General features: G+C 44.2%; 1 protein-coding gene across 2 annotated transcripts in view; it reads left to right on the plus strand.

Annotated features, from left to right (window-relative positions):
* The window catches only part of Lcp1 (lymphocyte cytosolic protein 1), a 95,795-nt gene that overhangs the window by 27,813 nt on the left and 48,047 nt on the right, over positions 1-19,935 (plus strand). For both annotated transcript variants that reach the window (XM_021203192.2, XM_029541878.1), the window contains exon 2: positions 15,394-15,514. The gene's annotated coding sequence lies outside the window, so the exon portion shown is untranslated. The remainder of the gene's footprint in view (positions 1-15,393; positions 15,515-19,935) is intronic.

Genomic DNA, 19,935 nt, shown 5'->3' on the forward strand with positions numbered 1-19,935 from the left:
AGATGGAATCTCAGGGTTGTTTTGATTTGCATTTCCCTGATGACTAAGGATGTTGAACATTGTTTCAGGTGTTTCTCAGGCATTCGGTATTCCTCAGTTGAGAATTCTTTGTTTAGCTCTGTATCCCATTTTTTAATGGGGTTATTTGAATTTCTGGAGTCCAGCTTCCTGAGCTCTTTGTATACATTGGATATTAGTCCTCTATCAGATTTAGGACTGGTAAAAATCCTTTCCCAATCTGTTGCTGTAAAATCAAGAATTGACAAATAGGACCCCNTAAAATTGCAAAGCTTCTGTAAGGCAAAAGACACTGTCAACAAGACAAAAAGGGCACCCACTTTCAATATATGAAATATGTATGTTATTATACATACATATTATAAATTATATATAGTACATATATATTATATATTTTAACAATTGGCATATCTACTTGCTGGATTATTCCTTATGATAATATGTAATCACTTTCTCTATCTTGTCTGACTAATTTTGACTTGGAGCGTATTTAACAGATAAAAATAACTCTCCTGGTTTCTTTTTGGCTTTTCTTTACTTGGTATTTTAACTCCCATTCTCTTGGGTTTTAAATTCTCTCTCTTTTCACTTCTATTATTTTATGCTTCTCCTTTTAAGTTCTTTCAACATCTTTGCATCATTTACACACAGTGTTCACTCTGAAGATGGCACTACTTGTGACCAGCAGTGACTTTCAGGTCTTTGTACAAACATGCTTAGCACAGTTTTTATAGACAGAGTCTGTGAATTGGTGGCTTCTGGATCAATCAGTTATGGATTAACCAATATAACATCAAAGTTTTCAAAATTCCTTCCAACATTTAAAAAAATCAGATTATTTTTACATATAAATCCAGGTTCTCTTGGACAGGTATGTATTCTTCCTGTGCTGCCTTCAGGGAAAATACAGTTTCAGGCTATGGAAGCGTCTGACATTTGCACTCCACCCTTCCCATCCATCTTAGCTCCCTTGTTAGCCTTGTGGCTATTTAGGACTGATTCAAAACAAAAGTAGGGAATGTGACCTAGGATGCAGATGTTAACGGCCCTGGCTGAAGCAGGCAGAATTAAGTTACCATGCATATTCTAAACCATACTCTACTTCTGGGTGTTTAAATGTGAACATTTGTAAGTTCAGTAGGTTCTCTAAAGCCACCAAGTGTAATTTTGGAGAATCCAATGTTTAATTCATTCTGACACTTTTTATAATTAAAACACACACACACACACACACACACACACACACACACACACACACACACACATTTTGATGAATCACAGTGGTGGCATATGCCTATGGTCCCAACACTAGAGACAATAATGAAGAAGGCTCACAAATCTATGACCTGTCTGGGTTGTAGACCACACTCCCATTTTTCATTAGTACTCAAGAAAGAATGATGAAAATAGGGATGGGGTGGGAAGCACCTGTATTCTCTATGATCGCAGAGCTTTGCCTGGGGTTCATAAAAAACTAAGATCATCAGTCATCCTGAGGCTAAGGATGCTTCCGACTAAACCCCCCATAGTGATCACAGGAACTAGAAACTCACTGGAGTTAAATCTGTGACCCCTGCTTCTGCATTTCCCACCTTTCATGGCTACTATAGAATTCACTTAAAAGACGGCATCTCTCCACTGGTTAGAAAGCACCAGTCTTTATGAAACATACAAACACGAAAAACAAAAACAAACACTACACAGGAGAGACTGCAGGAAAGATAAATGCATTTAATAGCACAGAGGTTCAGTCCTTAGAGACCTGGAAGTGGAGAAGGAGGTCGGTGGGTGGAGGCTAACTCCACCCCATTCGCTGCTGTGTCCTAAAGGCTGAGCAGCTTCCGTGGACAGAATGAATAAGGAGGATAGGAGATGCCATTGTGGCCTCAAACACATTTTTAATATTTGCCAGGAACTTCCAGGATATTGGTAGAAGCAGATTACTATTAAATGGGACATTAAGATTTCATCTTTATTTTTAAAACATTTTCTATATATTTTGACAATTTCATAATGTATATACCCTCTTATTACTTCTATCCACCTCCTATTTCCACTGAATTTCTACCTCCCCACAAGACTCCCTCTTTCTTCTGTTCAGTGTGTGTGTGTGTGTGTGTGTGTGAGAGAGAGAGAGAGAGAGAGAGAGAGAGAGAGAGAGAGAGAGAGGGAGAGGGAGAGGGAGAGGGAGTGGGAGGGAGTTGAATGAGCATAGATGTGGAGTTAGTCCCTTTATTCCCTAGAGCACAGGCAACTTACCAATGACTCCGCTGAAGAGAATGGCCCCCTCTCCCCAGTTTGTAATATCTCAGTTTAACTCACAAGACTTCACTTTTAACCACAAATTTCTTCCCCTGAATACAGTGCTTCTTGAAAGGAACAAAATCTAGTGTGTGTGTGTGTGTGTGTGTGTGTGTGTGTCTATCTTTCTTGATTCTTATCATTACCTAGCAAAGAGATGCAAGAGTTAAAACACTGTCCTTTGTAACTGAAATGCATCCCATGTCACAGCTCCTCTCTCAGCTTGAGCACCTGTGTGCCTCTGCTTCCCCCCTGGTTAATCTTGCTTCTAAGTACTTGCCACCGGAGTTTTAGTTACCCGTGTGAACCTCAGACATATGTATTTCAGCTCTCACCTGGCTCTATGATCTGGCCAGATACTTGCATGGCCTATGGGCCAGATTTCCTGACCTATCTTCTGTACCACGTTAGAGACTTCTGGGCTAGTGGACTTCATCATTATCTTGCTTAAAAACCTCAGTTCAGCCCAGAGTGTCAACACCTCCTGAATTCCTTAGATGATAAGCCTCAGTCATCTTAGCCCGGGCTCACCCTCCTCCTTTATCTCCTTTATCATATGTCCCTTTCATTTGCCTCTTGTTCCTATTGCCGGTTGCTACAACCCCTAGCCAGACCTTGCAGTCATTGCTGTGCATCTTAACCTTAGCCATGACTCCCAACTTCTCTGTTAGCAGTTTCTTCCATCCCACCTCCTGGTTTGCCATTAGGCTAATCTAAAGTGACCAGTTTCACTTCCTGTTCTTTAGAGCAATTTCCCTGTGAGTCTTCCCTTTTCCAGATTTTATTTAGATTTTTTTGAAAATTATGCATACAGGTGTTTTGCTTACATATGTGTATGTGCACACGTGTGCTTAGTGTCCACGGAGGTCAGAATAGGCTATCGGATCCCCTGGATTAAAGCTCTAGGCAGTTCTGAGCCCCAGTGTGGGTGCTGGGAACTGGGCACAGGTCCTCTGCAGAAGCATCACATGTTCTTCGTTGCTGAGCCATCTCTCCAGCACCCATGACCAGGACATTTTTTACTTCCTTATTTTGTATCTTTTAAAAGTACTTTATTATACACAGTAACTACTGCTTACTGAATAAGCAGGAGACTGCCCGAAATAAGGAAATGGTGTCATATGAACCAGCTTGAAGCTGCACTGGCATCCTTTGACCTAGTATGTGCAGAGATACTCGCTGATTCATATCTCTATTTAAAGAATGGAGAACATGATCAGAGATGTTTCTAAAGTACAGCTGCAAGGGATCAGGACGACGAAGCCATGCTCTTTCCCATTCGAGACTCAGTTTCCATGTGGAAAATGTTAAATATTATTTGTTAAGGCACCCATTGTAGGTATCTAGTGAATGGGAAATAAGTCCTACTTTAGATTTGAGACAAGGTGTGTGTGTGTATATGCATATGTATGTGTGTGTGTCTGTGTCTGTGTGTGCACGCCTGTGGAGGCCAGAGGACAGTCTCTGGTGTCATTCCTCTGGTATCATGTGCATTTTTTCCTCCTGAGATGTGTTCTCTCACCTGCAGGAAGCTCAGGAAGTAGACAGGCCTGCCCTGCAGTGCGCTCATTCACCTGCCTCCCCTCGGCAGGGCTGGGATCACAAGCACAGGCCTCTAGGCCTTTTGTTGTTTGTATGGGGGTCCTGGTGCTCGAACACAGGTCCTTGTGTTTGCAAGGCAAGCAATTTACTGATTGAGCTGTGTCCCCAGCTCCCTACTGATGTCACAAGCAGAAAAGAATGTGATGACAGAAGGAAACATTGGAATTTTAATGTAAATCATAGTCTGCAAAACTCATGTTTACCTAGAATTTAACAGAAATAAGGACGGCATGTGAAGCATATTAACAGATTTTTATAACAAATAACCCTTTTATAGAAGCATTCTCTCTCTCTCTCTCTCTCTCTCTCTCTCTCTCTCTCTCTCTCTCTCTCTCTCTCTCTTCAAAATCCATTGTAAGTTTAAGTGCAAAAGGACAGTCAGTGCCTTGCTCTCTTATGATCTTCTGACTCTAGATCTTTGGCTATGCGGCTACAATCTTTTATTTGTTTATCTCATTTCTAGTTACTGACTTTTTAGGTTTACATTTCTGATAGGAAGCATGACTTTACACATTTGCTCTTCCACTAAGTATTTGGGCCACGCTTTGACTTTCTGTAGGCTTATTTTCAAAGCTTTAAATGCTTGGTTGGTGGTTGGGTGAGTCTCAAGCACTTCAGTGGTGGCAGCTCTACTTACCAAAGTGGAGGATGTCTTATGTTCCCAGGGTGGGACCTGCAGGGGGCTGGCACTCATTCATTTCACCTGTGACTGTTCCCAAGTCTCTGTCAGTGGCAATGGGTCAGAGAATGTCAGGGAGTGTCTTGGGACTTGTCCTAAGCCACAGGTATGTGAATTGTTGGCTTCTGAAACAGCTGGAACCCCTATCATTTGCTGAATTTCATTTTCGAATACTTGGGAATAGCTTAGAGCTAAAGCTTTTATGGCTTTTATGGGCTTGACATTTTATGAAAATCCAATTTGTGACTGCCAACAGCCCTTCTCCTTCCATGATCTACCTGACAATAACAACTGCAATTAGCTTTTATTACCATCCCTTATCAGCTAAGAATGGTAAAATTAGCATTAGAAGGGTGTAAAGTTAACCTTTATGTGGTAACTGCTTATATAAATTCTCTGAAAGACCTATCACACTTCAAGAGAGAATTTTAGGTTGATATTTAAAATATCTAATTATGTTAGTTCTTTGGTTTAGCTTGTGAATGTCATGTTGCTTATAGAATCAATTTGTCTTCTCAACTATTCAAAATAGGGATTGAATTTGTGTATATGAAATGCACGTTAGGTACCCAGGGAGGGTGCAGTTCCTGAGTTCCAGAAGCCAGGCTTCAGCTGAGAGATGCATGCAGCGTGTTTATATCTGCCGATAGCTCGTCTGAAATGATGTCCACCAATCTCTGTCCCCTCACTTCCTGATGTCCACCAATCTCCATCCCCTCACTTCCTGGCCAGCATGTAAACATCTCTCAAGCACAGACACATACCATCCTGCTCTTCTGTTCTCTTTGTTATTTATGTTTTTATGTGTTTGCTTGTTTGTTTGTTTGTTTGTTTGTTTGAGACACGATCTTTCTAGCTGTAGCTAAAGCTGTCCTGGAACCTGGTCCTGTAGTCCAAGCTGGCCTTGAACTCACAGAGATCCATCTGCCTCTACCTCCCAGTTGCCAGGACTAAAGGCATATGCCGCCAATGTGTGTCTATTTTCATGTGGTATGCATGTGTGCGTATGCGCATGTCTGCGTTCACTGGGTTGCATGTGGAGTCCAGAGACTGACATCAGGTCCCTCCCTCAGCATACCTCATGGCAGAGGCTCTCATTTGGACCTAGAACCCAGCAGTTCGGCCATTCTTGCTGGCCAGCTTGCTCCCGTGATCCTTTGTCTCTGCCTGGAGATCACTGAGGTTGTTGGCCATGTGCTGCACCAGTCTGGCCTACTGGACAAGTTCCAGGTTCAGTGACCTGCCTAGTTCCCCCCAAATAAGGTGGAAAGTAAGACAAGAAGACATTAAATTTAGCCTCTAACTGCCCTCTTCCTCTCCCCCACCACCTCTCTCTCTCTCTCTCTCTCTCTCTCTCTCTCACACACACACACACACACACACACACACACACACACACACACACACCTGACAGAAGCAGTGTGTATTCCTCATCTCACAAACTTAGCTTTTTGTAATGACAACATTGAAAGGTAATTTTCAAGCATATGATACATTAAGTATAGTCACCATGCTGTACAACTGGCCTCTAGAATTTATTCCTCCATTGAAATTTCATATCATTTGACAAACATAGCCCCCATTGTCCCTCCTCCACAACTCCTAACTACTCTTTGCTTCTGTAAGTCCAAATATTCAAGATTCTATGCGAGTAACAGGCACCATGAAATACGTGCCTTCCCAGGCATGTCTGATAATTTTGCTTAACACGATATCACCCATATTGACTCCTGTTGTTTCAAGCGACAAATTTCCATTCCTTTAAAGGATGCATAGTATTCTGGTGTGTGTTTATACATACAAGTTCTCTATTTGTTTGTCTATTGTTAAACACTTAGTTTGGGAACCCAACCTGGCTCTTGCCAGTAGTGTTTCAATATACACAGAAGTGCAGACCTCACTCTCAACACCGGTTTTGGTTCCTTTGGAGAGCTTCCCAGAAAAATGATTATGAATCATAAGTGAGCTCTGTTTCTAACTTTTTTTAAGGAACCTCCATGCTGTTTCCCATAATGGCCAAACTAATTTACCTATGATGGTTTGAATGTGCTCCGCCCAGGGAGTGGCACTATTAGGAGGTGTGGCCCTGTTAGAGTAGGTGTGTTACTGTGGGTGTGGGCTTTAATACCCTAGTCCTAGCTGCCTGCAAGTCAGTATTCTGCTAACAAGCTTCAGACAAAGATATAGAACTCTCAGCTCCTCCAACGCCATGCCTGCCTGTACGCTGCCGTGTTCCTGCCTTAATGATAATGGACTGAACCTCTGACTAAAGCTAGCCCCAATTAAATGTTGTCCTTATAAGAGTTGCCTTGGCCATGGTGTCTGTTCACAGCAGTAAAACCCTAAGACAACTTTCCTACCAACAGTATGCAAGTTCTCTCCATTCTCCACAGTCTTACTGGCACTTCTCATCTTCTGACACTTTTAAAATAGTCATCCTAACAGATGCGTGATGATGGCTTGGTATGATTTCAGTTGTACATCTAATATGTCATAGCACACAGCCCCTGCCTCTCCGGTCTTCTTGGTGTCGAATCTTTCTCTACCATAGTGTTTAACTTGAGGTTAGAATTTTAGTGTGTATGGTAAACTCCAGGTTACCTTTGAGCTCCTGAGTCAGTCCTTTGGTTCTGTTTTTGGAGTCCCTGGCACACAGTATGTTTGAAGTAAGAGCCTGATGATCACATAAATACCACAGCCTGCATGGTATGGACTTGACCTGACTGCAGTGATAGGGAAAGAGAAAATGCCAGATACAAGTGAAAGAAAAAAAAAAAAAAGCTAGGATTGGGTGGGTTGTGTGTTCAGGTGGAGACAAACCAGGAACCCAGAAATACAGCACCATTGTTATAAGCTGCGCCAAAGAGGAAGTAGGTTTGTAGGAGGACTCTACAGGGGAGCAGTCTCCAGCTGCAGATATTAAAAGAATGCAATTCTGTTATTTTTAGGAAAATAGATGAAATTGAATACATTAAGTAAAGTAAGCCAAATTTAAAAAAACAAATAGCACATTATTTCTCTCCTATGTATACTATACCAACATATATATTATATATGATATGAAAATAAACGGGAATATATAGGAGGAAGAAGATATGGTTGCTGTTTCTGCATATACGGCTTTAGGTAAAGGTCAGTCATTCATCAGTATTCATATTTGGACCACAGAAAGATCTTGTCATTCCCATAATCCACCTAGAACAGCCCTTGCCATTCCCAGGAGTCTGGGTCTTGACATGGGCATACACGTTCACTCGGGCTGCATCCCCTCCCCACAGACACAGGTGTGAACACACACACATGGCTGACAAAGAAGAGTGAAGTGCTAGAAACACCAACAGTGCCTGGTGATCACAGTGCTCTAGGACCTAAGAGAGAAACAAGAGAAAGAGTTGGTGATGACTGAAGGCATCTCTGTCAGGGTCAGCATGCTGGGTTTGAAGGCATGGAGTCTCTGGGTCCCTGTGCCCAGGAGGGCTAGTGTTCTAGGACACAATTGGAAGTGAGGTAGCAAAGAGAGAAGTGGGGAGAGAGAGGGAGAGAGAGGGAGAGAGGAGGGAGAGGAGTCTCATTGGTACATCAGGAGATGAGTGGAGATCAAAGGGATTGTGTTGTTTGTGTGAGACTAAGAAAATGAATGGAGGCAGAATTCAGAAATGATCCTTCAGGCCGTGACAAGCAATTTGAGGGACAGAGAGAGCAAGAGACTGAACTATGGCCATGCTATGTAAGTAGGATGGAACACAGTGGGAAAGGGAGGTAGGAAAATCAGGAGTCTGATCCTAATGTAAGGTCGGGACGACTACGGGAAACATAAAGCCACTGGTGGGCGGTGAGGGAAAAAGGAAAAGAGGACTTGAAGGGTGGGTGCCGTGCGTGCGCCACAGAGAGGAGTGATGAGGTCACTCTCGCTCGGAGGCTTCAAAACACCATCCTACCGATGTTTTAATTTAAATATCAGTAATGAAAAGGAGCCTTTGGAATGGAGCAGGACAGTTGGGAGGGTTTAGAAAGGGGAGCGCAGCAGGCGCCACCCAGGGGAGTCTGGTCTCAGAAGACTGAGGAAACTGCCAGATAAGGCAGCCTTCTAAGAATCTTCACCTCCCACTGCTCCCCCTCAGCTCCTAGCCTCTGTGAATGGTGCAGATGGCCACCACTCAGCTCCCCATCAGAGATGGGGTCAACCTTGATCCGTCTTCTATTTCATTCAGTCTCTTCAGTCCATTATAGGTATTCAGTCATTTTCTCTCCATAGGCCAGCCTACCTCTCTGTCCCACTGCAGTGACCATCACCTTGTACCCAGCGGAGGGCTAACCTAAACTTCCAGAGGGCTTCATCTTTTTTCTCACCTGATCTAGCCCCTGCAGTTTTTCTTTTAAACATATGGCCGTGTTCTACAACCACATCACTTCCCATCCATGCCTCCTTAGCGAATTGTACCCCAATGCAGATGTTGAGGTCCTGTACCCAAGTGCCTACAAGTGTGGCCTTATTTGGAAATAGAATGTTTGAAGATGGTTGAGTTAAGATGAGATCATGAGGATGGACCATAATCCATTACCCTCCTCCTTTAAAAAGGGGAAATCCGGGCACAGACATGTGTAGATTCGGGCAGAAATCAGAGTGATGTCATTATAAGCAAGGAGGACAAAGGATGGCTGGAGGCCATGGGGAGGGATGGCAGAGACATGGAGTAAGAAGACCACACTGTCAAAGGAGCCAACATGATAAGCCTCTCATTATAATCTTCTAGCTTCTGGATCGTAGGGATACATTTCTGCTGCTTTAGTTTGTGGTCATTGTTATCACAGCCTGGTGATACTACAGACCTTAAAATACAGATCCCAAAATAGCTCTCTGTTGCTTGGAAAGGATGACAATTAATGTTCTGGTTAAGTTGGCCAGCCCGTAGTATGCCCAAGTACTTGGCCAAACACTCTTCTAGGGTTCCGTGACAGTGTATTTGGGTGAATTTTGATTGGAAGATGGAGAAAATCAGGTGACCCTCCCTAATATTGGTGGCTTTCACCTAAACCACCAAAGGTCTGGGCACAGGAAAAGGTAGGCTCTCTTCCTGAGCCACTCCCCTGCCTCCCAGTCCAAGATGATAAAAATTGTTCACATGTGGAATACAGAATTTCCCCTGGCTGGCTGCCTTGAACTGGGACACTGACTTCTTCCCTTGGCACCTAAACTGAAACCCTGGCTTTTCCCGGGTCTCAAGCTCACTTGAGTTCAGACAAGATCTACATCAGGGGCTTTCCTGAAGGCCGTGAAGATTGTCAGCCTCTGTCATCACACAAGCCGATTCTTATAACTCTCTTTGGATGTGTATAAACATTCACTTGCCTGCACATCTATCTGTCTTTGTCTCTCTGGAAAATCCTGAGACTCAGCATAAATATAAGATCCGTAACTCAGACTGAAGACTAACCGCGAGCTGAGCTCTGTTCATCCCCCTGCCTGTCTCTCCATGCGCTCTCTGGCTCTGCAGTCTTGATGGTCAACCCACTCAGCTTTGCTCAGGTTCATCATGGACCTTGCTTTCTCTCACTAGTAAAATCTTTCTAATACACGTTCCCTGTGCTTTCAATCTTATCCTTCAAGCGCAGTTTAGTCTTCTTAATTAATTTTAAAAGCAGATGCCTGTAAAGATGTTTAGAAGCTAACAAAGCCAACTCAACTCTTGGCCTCCAAGAACTCCCTGTCTTTGCTGAAGAGACCAGTTAGCAAAGGAGCCAGCAAAACTCGAGAGCCAGCAGAAAGTTAGAAGCCGTGAGATACACAGACCATGGGAAGTGCTTTAGCTAAACCTCAAGTCTCTGATGTCATAGAACACATATGACACCATCACACCATGGGCTCGCAGCAGAACCCAGGACGCTGGGCTACAGGATCCTTTTAAAGGCAGGGCTAGAAGATGGAGCCTAAACACCGGAAGCTTGGTAGTTTACATAGGGAGCAGAGATGTGTTCTCCACACATCCTATGCTCTACTTTGCAATAACAACAACAACAACAAAAAATGTGGGGGGAAATGTAAAGGCTCTTAGCTATTGCTATAGGTTGAGTGTTTGTTCCTTTGTAGGCTCCTGTGACAGTTTACTTGCCGTTGAGACAGAGTTAGGAGATGAGGTTATTATAGGTGGGACTAGTGCTGTTATAAAAGGGGGGGGTCAGCTCCTTCTGTTTTATCCTTCAGCTTCTCCCACGTGAGGACACGGTAAGAAAACCCTGCCAAGTGCCACACCTTGGACTCCAGTCCTCCAAACTGCGAGCCACTGTTTCTGTTCTTCTAAATTACACGGTCTGTGGAATCTTGTGATGACCCCACAGAGTGGAGTAGGACGTGGACGCAAGTGAGAATAGCAGAAATATCGCGTTAAATGGGAGTTTAAGGAAGAGGCTGAAAAATCCTGAGAGTAGGACACGAGGACCAAGAGGCAGAGAATAGGAGGGGGAAGTGGAGTGTTAGAAAGCTAACCCAAGATGTACAATGTGCAAATAAGTACAATGCCAGGGAAAGGGAGCCTTGCAAAATGACCAGAGTTGAGGTGAAGTAAGGAAGAAAGGAAAAGAAGGAGGAGAGTGAAAGGAAGGGAACAACATCTCAGAATGGAAAGACTTGGATTTCCAGATTGGAGAGGACCAGAACCTCACAGAGTGGGTGCACACAGAACCTCACACAGTGGGCACACACAGACTCACACTGAGGGCTTTCATGAGAACCTCACACAGTGGGCACACACAGACCCACACTGAGAGCTTTCATGAGAACCTCACACAATGAGCACACACAGACCCACACTGAGAACTATCATGCAAACTTCAGGACACTTGGTATAAAGGAGAAATCCTAATGTTTCAGGAAAGAAAATCACAAATGACATAGGAGGGACCACTAAGTCAGAAAGGCTTTGGCTTCCTCAATAACAAAGCTGTAACCTAGAACACACTGGAGAGATCTCTTCTTAATTTAAAAAAAAAAAAAAAAAGTTTTGCAGAGCGACTTTCCAAGGCCACATGTGTTTTCAGCTGTTAAATGTTCCAAGAAAATTTTGCCCCACATATTCTTAGGAATCTAGTAGAGGATGTGGCCACATTTAAACAAGGAAGTAGACTCAGAGAAGGGAAGGTGTGTGGCTTCCAGCCCAGAACAAAAGAAAGAACTTCCCAGGATGAGGCTAAGACAGATGACCTTCTCATGCACTGGGGGCACCGGCCAGACAGAAGGACAAGACTTCAGAGGGTCCTCTCCAGGAGTGTGAGAAAAGAATGCGTGCGTGCTTTGCTTTGTTGGGTTTTGTTTTTTGTTTTGTCTTCTTTTAGCTCCGTCAGAGAGTTCCATGTGGCGTTCATAGTAAGTATGCGGGAACCTGGTAGGCTAAGAAGACAGAGAAGCACGGTGCGTGCCATTGCTCTGGAATGGGTTTTGTCTTACGTTCTTTAATTGGCCTGTTTGTTTGTTTTTTTTATGTGTATGTGTGTGTAAAGTTATGTGTTCATTTGTGTACGTGAGTGGGGGCATGTGTGCCCTTCTGGGTGCACATAGTGGGCAGTGGAGAACCTCGGGTATCATTTCTTGCTTTCCACCTTGTTTGAGATAGGCTCTTTAAAAAAAAAAAAATTCTTCATTTCATAAACCAAGCCCTCAAGATTTCTGGAATCTCTTGTCTCTACCTTCGTTTTCCCTGTTGGAATGCTGGGATTTGAGACAGGGCACAACCCTGCCTGGCTTTACGTGGGTATGAGGATTTGAAATCAGGTCATCGTACTATGTGGCAAGTACTTTACTCAGTGAACCACTTCCCCAGTCATTATAAAAACTGAATATTGATTTAACAGTAACATTGTTATAACCAGGTTTAGATAATGGTATGTGAGGATCAAATTCACTTGCAAACAGCAAATGTATACATTCATATCGTGTGTGTGTGTGTGTGTGTGTGTGTGTGTGTGTGTGTGTAAAACTGCTAATTGGTCCTGGTTTTCTTTGGGGGGATATTCTTGAAAAATATTCTTGAATTGTATAACATAATTTGTATACAAATCTGATTATATGATAAACTACTTTGAAAAAGTAAATGTGCCACATGAATGGCCAATAAACATACTATTAAGATGAAGAAAACAATATCTGATTCATGTGTTATGGGTGAATGCATGAGATGATATATGGGAAGGGTCTAGTCCACAGCCTGGTATAAATATTAAAAGAGCAGCTAGGACCCACACAGCTCTTACTTTGTGACAGGCAGTTTCCCCGCCACACATCAGCGCATCTAATCCTCTCAACAAATGCACAAAACAGACACTGCTCTTGCCCCAATCTTCTAGATGAAGATCTTGAGGCCAATGAAATGAAGTCATCTGTCTAAAGTCACACAACCAGTTCATCTGTAAAGTTGACCTTTAACCCCAGGTGCCTGATCCAGAACTTTTACTCGGCCACTATGCAGGTGTGATCTGGTCTGGGAGATTGGGGCCATAAGGATGATGCTGGCCCGGGCGGCAGATGAATTGCGGGAAGACAGGAGGGCTAGAGGCAAGGCACAGCAGAGGCTGAGCTCAGCGGAGGAGGGGGCAGCAGAGACACGGGGCATATGGTAGGAGGGTGGGGGCCCTATCCAAGTGCAGGGCAGAGGGAGTGTACTGTCTGCAGAGGAGCTAAAAAATAATAAAACTCAAAGTTAACTCTCCTGTTTAACCATCACAAGCAATGTTTAAACACTGAATGAAAACAAAAAAACAAAAAAAAAACAAACTGCACGACTGCCTCCTCCTGGGTGGATTGTCCTCACTGAGAGAGGCAGATGAAGAGATTACTGTGGAGGAACCTAATGGTGAAATCCAGGATGTGGCCGGAGGCAGTGACAGGTAGCCGAGGAGGATCAGAGCTGGAAGGGGCTGTGTCAACTAGGTGGCCATGACTAGATAAGCAATGACCTGCTTTCTTACCCAGTGTAGACAGTGCCCTAACCCAGGTTCTTATTGTGCCTGGAACCAGATTCTAGCTAGAACGTGGCGAGTCTCACTTCTGCTCTCCTCAAATCTGTGCCTGCACCCTACCATGCTGGTGTCTCAGCCCTCCCCCAGCATTTCGTTGCACGTGTCCCTGCACCAGTCTCGCTCCTCCCTGAGGGCAATGCTTCTGCTTCACTTCTGTCCCAGTCTCCAGCTCAGGCAGACACTCACACAGGAGAGGAACCGACGCACGAGTGGTTTTCTCTCTTTCTTTTATAGATTCCTCGGGTCTCCTGTGATCAGGCCCAAGCACCCACAGAATGCTCCTGGTCTCTGTCCCCCCAAGTAATCGAAATATAGATTGGTTCCTTTTCATGAGGCGCGGCTGTTGGGTCTTTGCTCCACTCTGAAACCACAAGTGTGCAGAAGCAGACAGGCGGATGCAGAGTCAGCACACACTCTTTCAGGCCATCTGTGGAGCTCTTCTGTAGAACCCTGAGTGGGGACTATTCCCAAAAGCGGAGGCTAACAGCATTCTACTACTGTCTCATGCAGTCGGTCTTATATGAACAATGCCTAGATGTTTCTCTGTACAAAGTCAAGGGCCCCTGAATTCCCTCTGCCACTTACTAACTGGGATTCTACTCAACACATCACTCTTACCTGAGACATCCGAAGACAGCCATCAGTTCTTACTAGAACCATTTCTAGAATGTTCTTTAGGACCTGATATAGAGAAGACTGAACCTTCTCCATGTCTTCCCGTTCTTTAGCAGACCCTCTTTCTCAATAGGAGCCCTGTGGGTTTCAGAGTACAAAGTTGCCTTATCAGGCTGATGAAGGAGATACACTCAGGGGCCTTATCTCAGCATTAGAAGTGAAGACAGAGAACTTTGTAAGGAAACCAGAAAAGCCAAGGAAGTCTAAAGAGCAGCGGGGTCAGTGGGGCCATGCTGAGCTTAGCAGCAACCGCAGCTCTTAGAAAACGCAGATACCTGTAGAATGAGCAGACATCCTCACGGACTGAGCCTGGGGGCCTACCTGTAGCATGCAGCCCCAAGGCTAAATGACAGCATCTCCGTTATTGTTGAGAGAGTGCGGACTCCAGGAAATGGATGGATAACTGTTGTCTGAAGGGATCCAGTCTGTTGGAAGGAATGATAGCTTCCTGAAGGATTCACCACTCTTCTTTACAGGAAATGTTTAAATAATTGAACTCTCTAATTGGGTTAAAGAGATCCTTAGCACGTGGGTGTTCTATAAATAAAGGAATGAGTAAATAATATAGTAACCTTTCTCTATGGGCCCTGTGCTTAGAGAGATCGTTTTGTTTCGTTTATACTGATATGATCATCATTAAGAGAGTGGGAGGGGGATTGGTTTCCAATGGGGTGGGGGAGAGAGGGAGGTGGGCTGGGCAGGCTGGCCCATGAAAATCCCTTTCAGTTTGTCTCAGGTACTGGACACCTATTCCCTTAGATGTTTCACTGGAGATGAATAATTTGTTTTTTCCCTGATGAAAGTAGGTAGGCTCCTGTGTTTTGCTTTAAGCAACTGGAGTGAGACAAAAGAGTTCAGCCAGGAAGCTGACCTTCGCTCCCTATCTGTGATCAGAAGGGCTTAAGTAGCCCAGGGCCTGCTGAGAGAGACCCAGGGTGGGAGCAGAGGCTCCTAGGAGGAAGTGGAAGGTGGCTTCTGGATTTCACTGTGACCTGTTGTCAGGTGATTTTTCAGGGGGAGGAGACATGAAAAAAAAAAAAACTGTTGAGTAAAATGTCCTTATAAAGACAAAATCTATTTCTTTCCTGCCTGGTGATTTGCCACTGCAGTTACTTCCTGCCTTGTGACCACGCACCCCTGCTTGACAAGGCTGCTCTGTAGATCTGAAGGACTGGGGCTTCTGACCACACACAGCAGTGCCGCTGCCACAGAGGACAGTTTCTCTACCAGGTAAACGTGTGTTTCTCGTCCCTTTGCTCGCTGGAAGTGTTCGGGACCTAGCTGGGGCTCTGCTGCTGGGTGCTGTGGGGTTTGTCTCCAAGGGGGCTAAGCACCTGTCTTCTCAGCCTTGTGTGCCTTGCCTCCCTCTAACAGAGACCAGCAGCCACCTGGGGTGGCTGGGTGTGTGTGGGGTGTGTGTGGGGTGCGGGGAGAGATGGGGGAGTTTCTCTGGCTTGGTTCTTGCCAAGTTCTCTGCATTTATCATTCCCCCAAAAAACCTGAGTTACTTTCCCCCATCTTTAAAAACCAAACCATGTTCTGATCCCTGCCCACTGGTCTATTTCAGGAAGGCTATTTACTCTCATTTGGTCAACTTTAAGATGTTTTCGGGAAAGTGCATATTGATCATTTAGACTGTGCTGCTAGTAATTCTAATGGAGGTGGTTTAATTTTAGCTTCTGTGGTTATTTTTCATTTATTTATTTATTTATTTATTTATTTATTTATTTATTTATTAAATCTTCCTTAGAGTCAGTTGGTGGATATGTTAACATCTTAGGTCATATGTTACCAAGGGTGGCCTGGTGGTGTGAGTAATTTTTGACAATGAGGTTTTTAATGCCCATGTTTTCTGACTACACAGAATATGAGAGGTCTTCTCCATCCAGTCTCTAAAAACTTGTGTTGTTGACTTCTGCTACTTCCTGTAGGGCTGGGTTATTTGTTAAGGCTGAAGGCCGTGCAAATGAATGTCTCTTTAAATTCTGGAGGGAAGGTCCTGTCTACAGAGGGAATTCTTTGCATAGGGAATTCTGAAGCATATAGCTTGGAAGTATTGTAGCATCTCTCAGCTTGTCTTCAATTAGAACTGTTAGTCAAGTCCAGGACTGATGATACACATAACCTGCCCAGCACATATGCTGAAAACCTGTGTTTCTGACTATTGGAAACCACTCTAGCAGGACAACTTAAAACCAAGAGCAGAAGCAAGACAAACAAACAACAAACAAACAAACAAAAAACCAAAACAAGAAAAAGAAAAAAAAAAAGTGGTGGCTTGTCAACACACACCTTGAGGTCAAATTTACAAAGAATTTTCTGTAATTGGCTTCTATTAAATGAACTTTTTAAAAAAGGATGTCTGCATAGCTAAATTTAAATGGAATTCACCGTTTTTCTATAGAGTGAATTTCTGGAAGTTTTGGTGTCTAGCCATTAATCTTCTTCCCTTGCAATATTCACCTGGCTGGCTGATTTCAAGGTCAAAAGTAAAACTAACCCAAAAATCAGTGAGATCCCCGGAGGAGAGGCTTAAGGCCCAGAAAAGCCTAAGGAAAAAAAGGTACTTCCAAGATTTTCATCAGAGATAGTAATGAGAACGTAATAAAAAAAATAAAAATAAAAATAAAAAAAGCTGTGAAGGCGTGTCAACATTTCCCCCTTACATTTGGGAAGGAATAACACTGAATACGGCAGAGTTACTGCCAACCACGTTTGGCTTGCTGAAGCATCCACCTGCCATGCCTACAAAGCGCAGCGTCTTACGCACGAGGGAGGGAGGGCTCTTCCGGGCCTCAGGTTCTGCGGGTGGCAGTTCTGCAGTGGTCGCTTGTGAAGACATTTCGTTAGCAGTCCCTGTCTAGCAGGAGTGTTTTAAACTTCGTCTCCTTTGTATGTTGTACCTTGCAACAATCAGGAATGTTAGATAAAAAAAGATCCCAGAGATTTAACCTGATTGATACTTCTACCTTGGAACCGTTTCCAGAAGGGTGGCCCGCGTGTGTGTTTAAACTAGAACAGGAAGAGGACCTGTGCAGAGCCTCAGAGATGCGCATGCTTAGTCCACTCTAATTTAGAACCGTGTATTGTATCGACTAGGGGTGGTGGTAAGAATGAAAATGTCAGTTTTCTGTGCACAGCCAGGTTTTTTTTTTTTTTTTAATTAGAACATGTTTTATCTGAACTTGATCGAGTTTGTGGATATGGACTGTGTAGAGCTGGAGAGCCAACTGCCACCAACGTGGTTACTTTTAAGTGCTTAGTTTGTGTAACCACATGACCTCTTGGAATCCTCTCCAATGCCTTGGGCTATCGGGAGTGGGCCGAAGTTACCTACGGTCCAAGGGCACACGGGTCAGGGTGGGGCAGGAGTTGGTCTGGATTTCAGGTGCTCCGGGACTATGCTGGCTGCAGGGCCCGCCTTCCGTGGAGCATGCTGCGAGAAACTTTCATCCTGGAGACAGATCGGAGAGCCTAACACTGTGTGTGTGTGTGTGTGTGTGTGTGTGTGTGTGTGTGTGTGTGTGTGTGTGTGTGTGTCAGAGAAGAGAGAGAACAGAGACAGAGAGAGTGTGTGTGTACAGGTGTTCAAGACAGAGAAAGGGGGAAAAAAATGCCAGACACCCCAAAGGAGTTTGATTTTCATAAATAGATCCCTTGGCCAGATTTCATGTAACGGTGGGATGATTCATTAACAGTTTTGCTAAGAATTTTTGGTGCCTTCACGCATTTGCCTCAGCCCACTTCCTCAGCCTTCTTTCATGCCACTTCCTTCTTGTTGAACCTCTCCCCTCCCCCTCCCTGTCTTGCCTACCCACGTTCTGGTTCTGGGCGCACTAGACCGCAAGCCACCAGAAAGTTCCACGCTGCTTCACTCTTTCTCGCTATGTGTCTTCAGTGATCTCCTCCCTGAATCGTCTGACTTTTCAAGGGCCTCTTGGAAAGACAGGTCCTCCACTATCTTCCTTCACTGACCAAGCTTGCCTTCAGGTCAGCATTGCCTTGATTGTCTCTCTCTCTCTCTCTCTCTCTCTCTCTCTCTCTCTCTCTCTCTCTCTCTCTTTTTCTGTCCTGCCCCACACGTAGAGCAGTGTCCCCTCTCTCCACCAGCGCATAGGGCTGCTGAAGATATTGACTGAAATGGACATTTGTCACTTTTGTATTTTTTAATGAATTCGTTACATAACAGGAAAGCCTCGGATTTCACTTCCTACTTTTCGTGCCCCCTGAGTCCTTGTGGCGACTGCTGTAAGGGGACATACATGCAGCAGTCATTATCCTCAGCTGTTGCTCTGCTCCTCTTCCAAGGCTCCAGTCTTCATTTTAGCCTCACAGCTCCAAATGGACAACGACTTCGGCAAATATAAGACATGATATGATGACTGTAGACTTCAGAAATAAATGACACCAGTCCATCATTGTATTTTAAATGCAGTTACAGGCGTACTACTTAGCTATCCTTACACAAGCTAAATTCCCCAGATAGGCCTTTGTTAGGAAGTGAACACAAGGACACATGTTAGGAACATTACTTAATCACTCAGTATTCTTAGAAAATTCATGCAGCAATCAAATCTCAAAATAAAGCTAAATCATAAAATTAAGACATTTCCACATTGAGCTCATGTTTGAGAAGAGCTGAAAAGCTTTATGCTTAGATTATAAAGTCACTGGACTTTATGACTAACGGCAGATGTTATAGCAGAATGACACTGATTAGATTAATGTAAATTTTATCCCTGGGATTTTTTTTGATGGGGGGAGGGGGCAGAGTTGGTAATTTCCCACTTCACAGATACCCAGTGAAATAAGATGACTCAGTTTGTGTACTGAGCAACGCAAAAATAAAAGTCGAATTTAGAGCCCATCAACATATATAACTGATCTGTCAGCCAACTCTGCCAGTTGCAAGGGTTCCTGTTTTGCTAGATGACAATGCACTTCTAACATCAAAACACTGAAGGCTTTCTGAAGTGCTGAGACACTGCCTCCTGACCACATCTCCATCACCTAGGGGAATCTTGCTCCAGCTGTTGAAGTGGAGGTGCTCCCAGACAGACAGACAGACAGACAGACAGACAGACAGACAGACAGACAGACAGACAGCATCTCCTGCTGTTTTCCTCAGCTTCCTTCTGACTCAGCTTCCGGTCTTCACCGCTCACTCTTCCTGTTGTTTCTGTGTGTCAATTTCCATCATTGCATTCGTCTTCCCATCAGTTTCACAATGGCCCCATCTTGTAAGATATTGCAAGCCCCGTTGCGGGGAGAGACAGTGAGGAAGAATTTCAGTTATCGCCCTAATAACGACAACAGCTAATGCACCCACCCTCTCTTGGGATTGAGCTTTTCTCAATCCCAGCAGGTGAACACTGGCAGGTCCTTTGCGTTTGACAACATTTTTGAAGACCGAATGAGTGCTGTATCTATGGTTGGAATCCAGAGAAAGTCTTATAACAAACTATAGTGCGTGCATGCCTAAGGTCTGAAGTATAGCCTCCCCTGAAGTGCATGGCGTGATGGCTTTGATTAGAGACTCTTCTGTGGTCACCGCATGAGCTCTGTCCTGTGCATGTGATTGTATTTGGTGTGTACAATGAATGTACAGACCACACAACATAATCTTTTCCTTTAAAATCTCAGAACAGGTC

Source organism: Mus pahari, chromosome 8 (assembly GCF_900095145.1).
Source record: "Mus pahari chromosome 8, PAHARI_EIJ_v1.1, whole genome shotgun sequence".
Taxonomy (NCBI): Eukaryota; Metazoa; Chordata; class Mammalia; order Rodentia; family Muridae; genus Mus; species Mus pahari.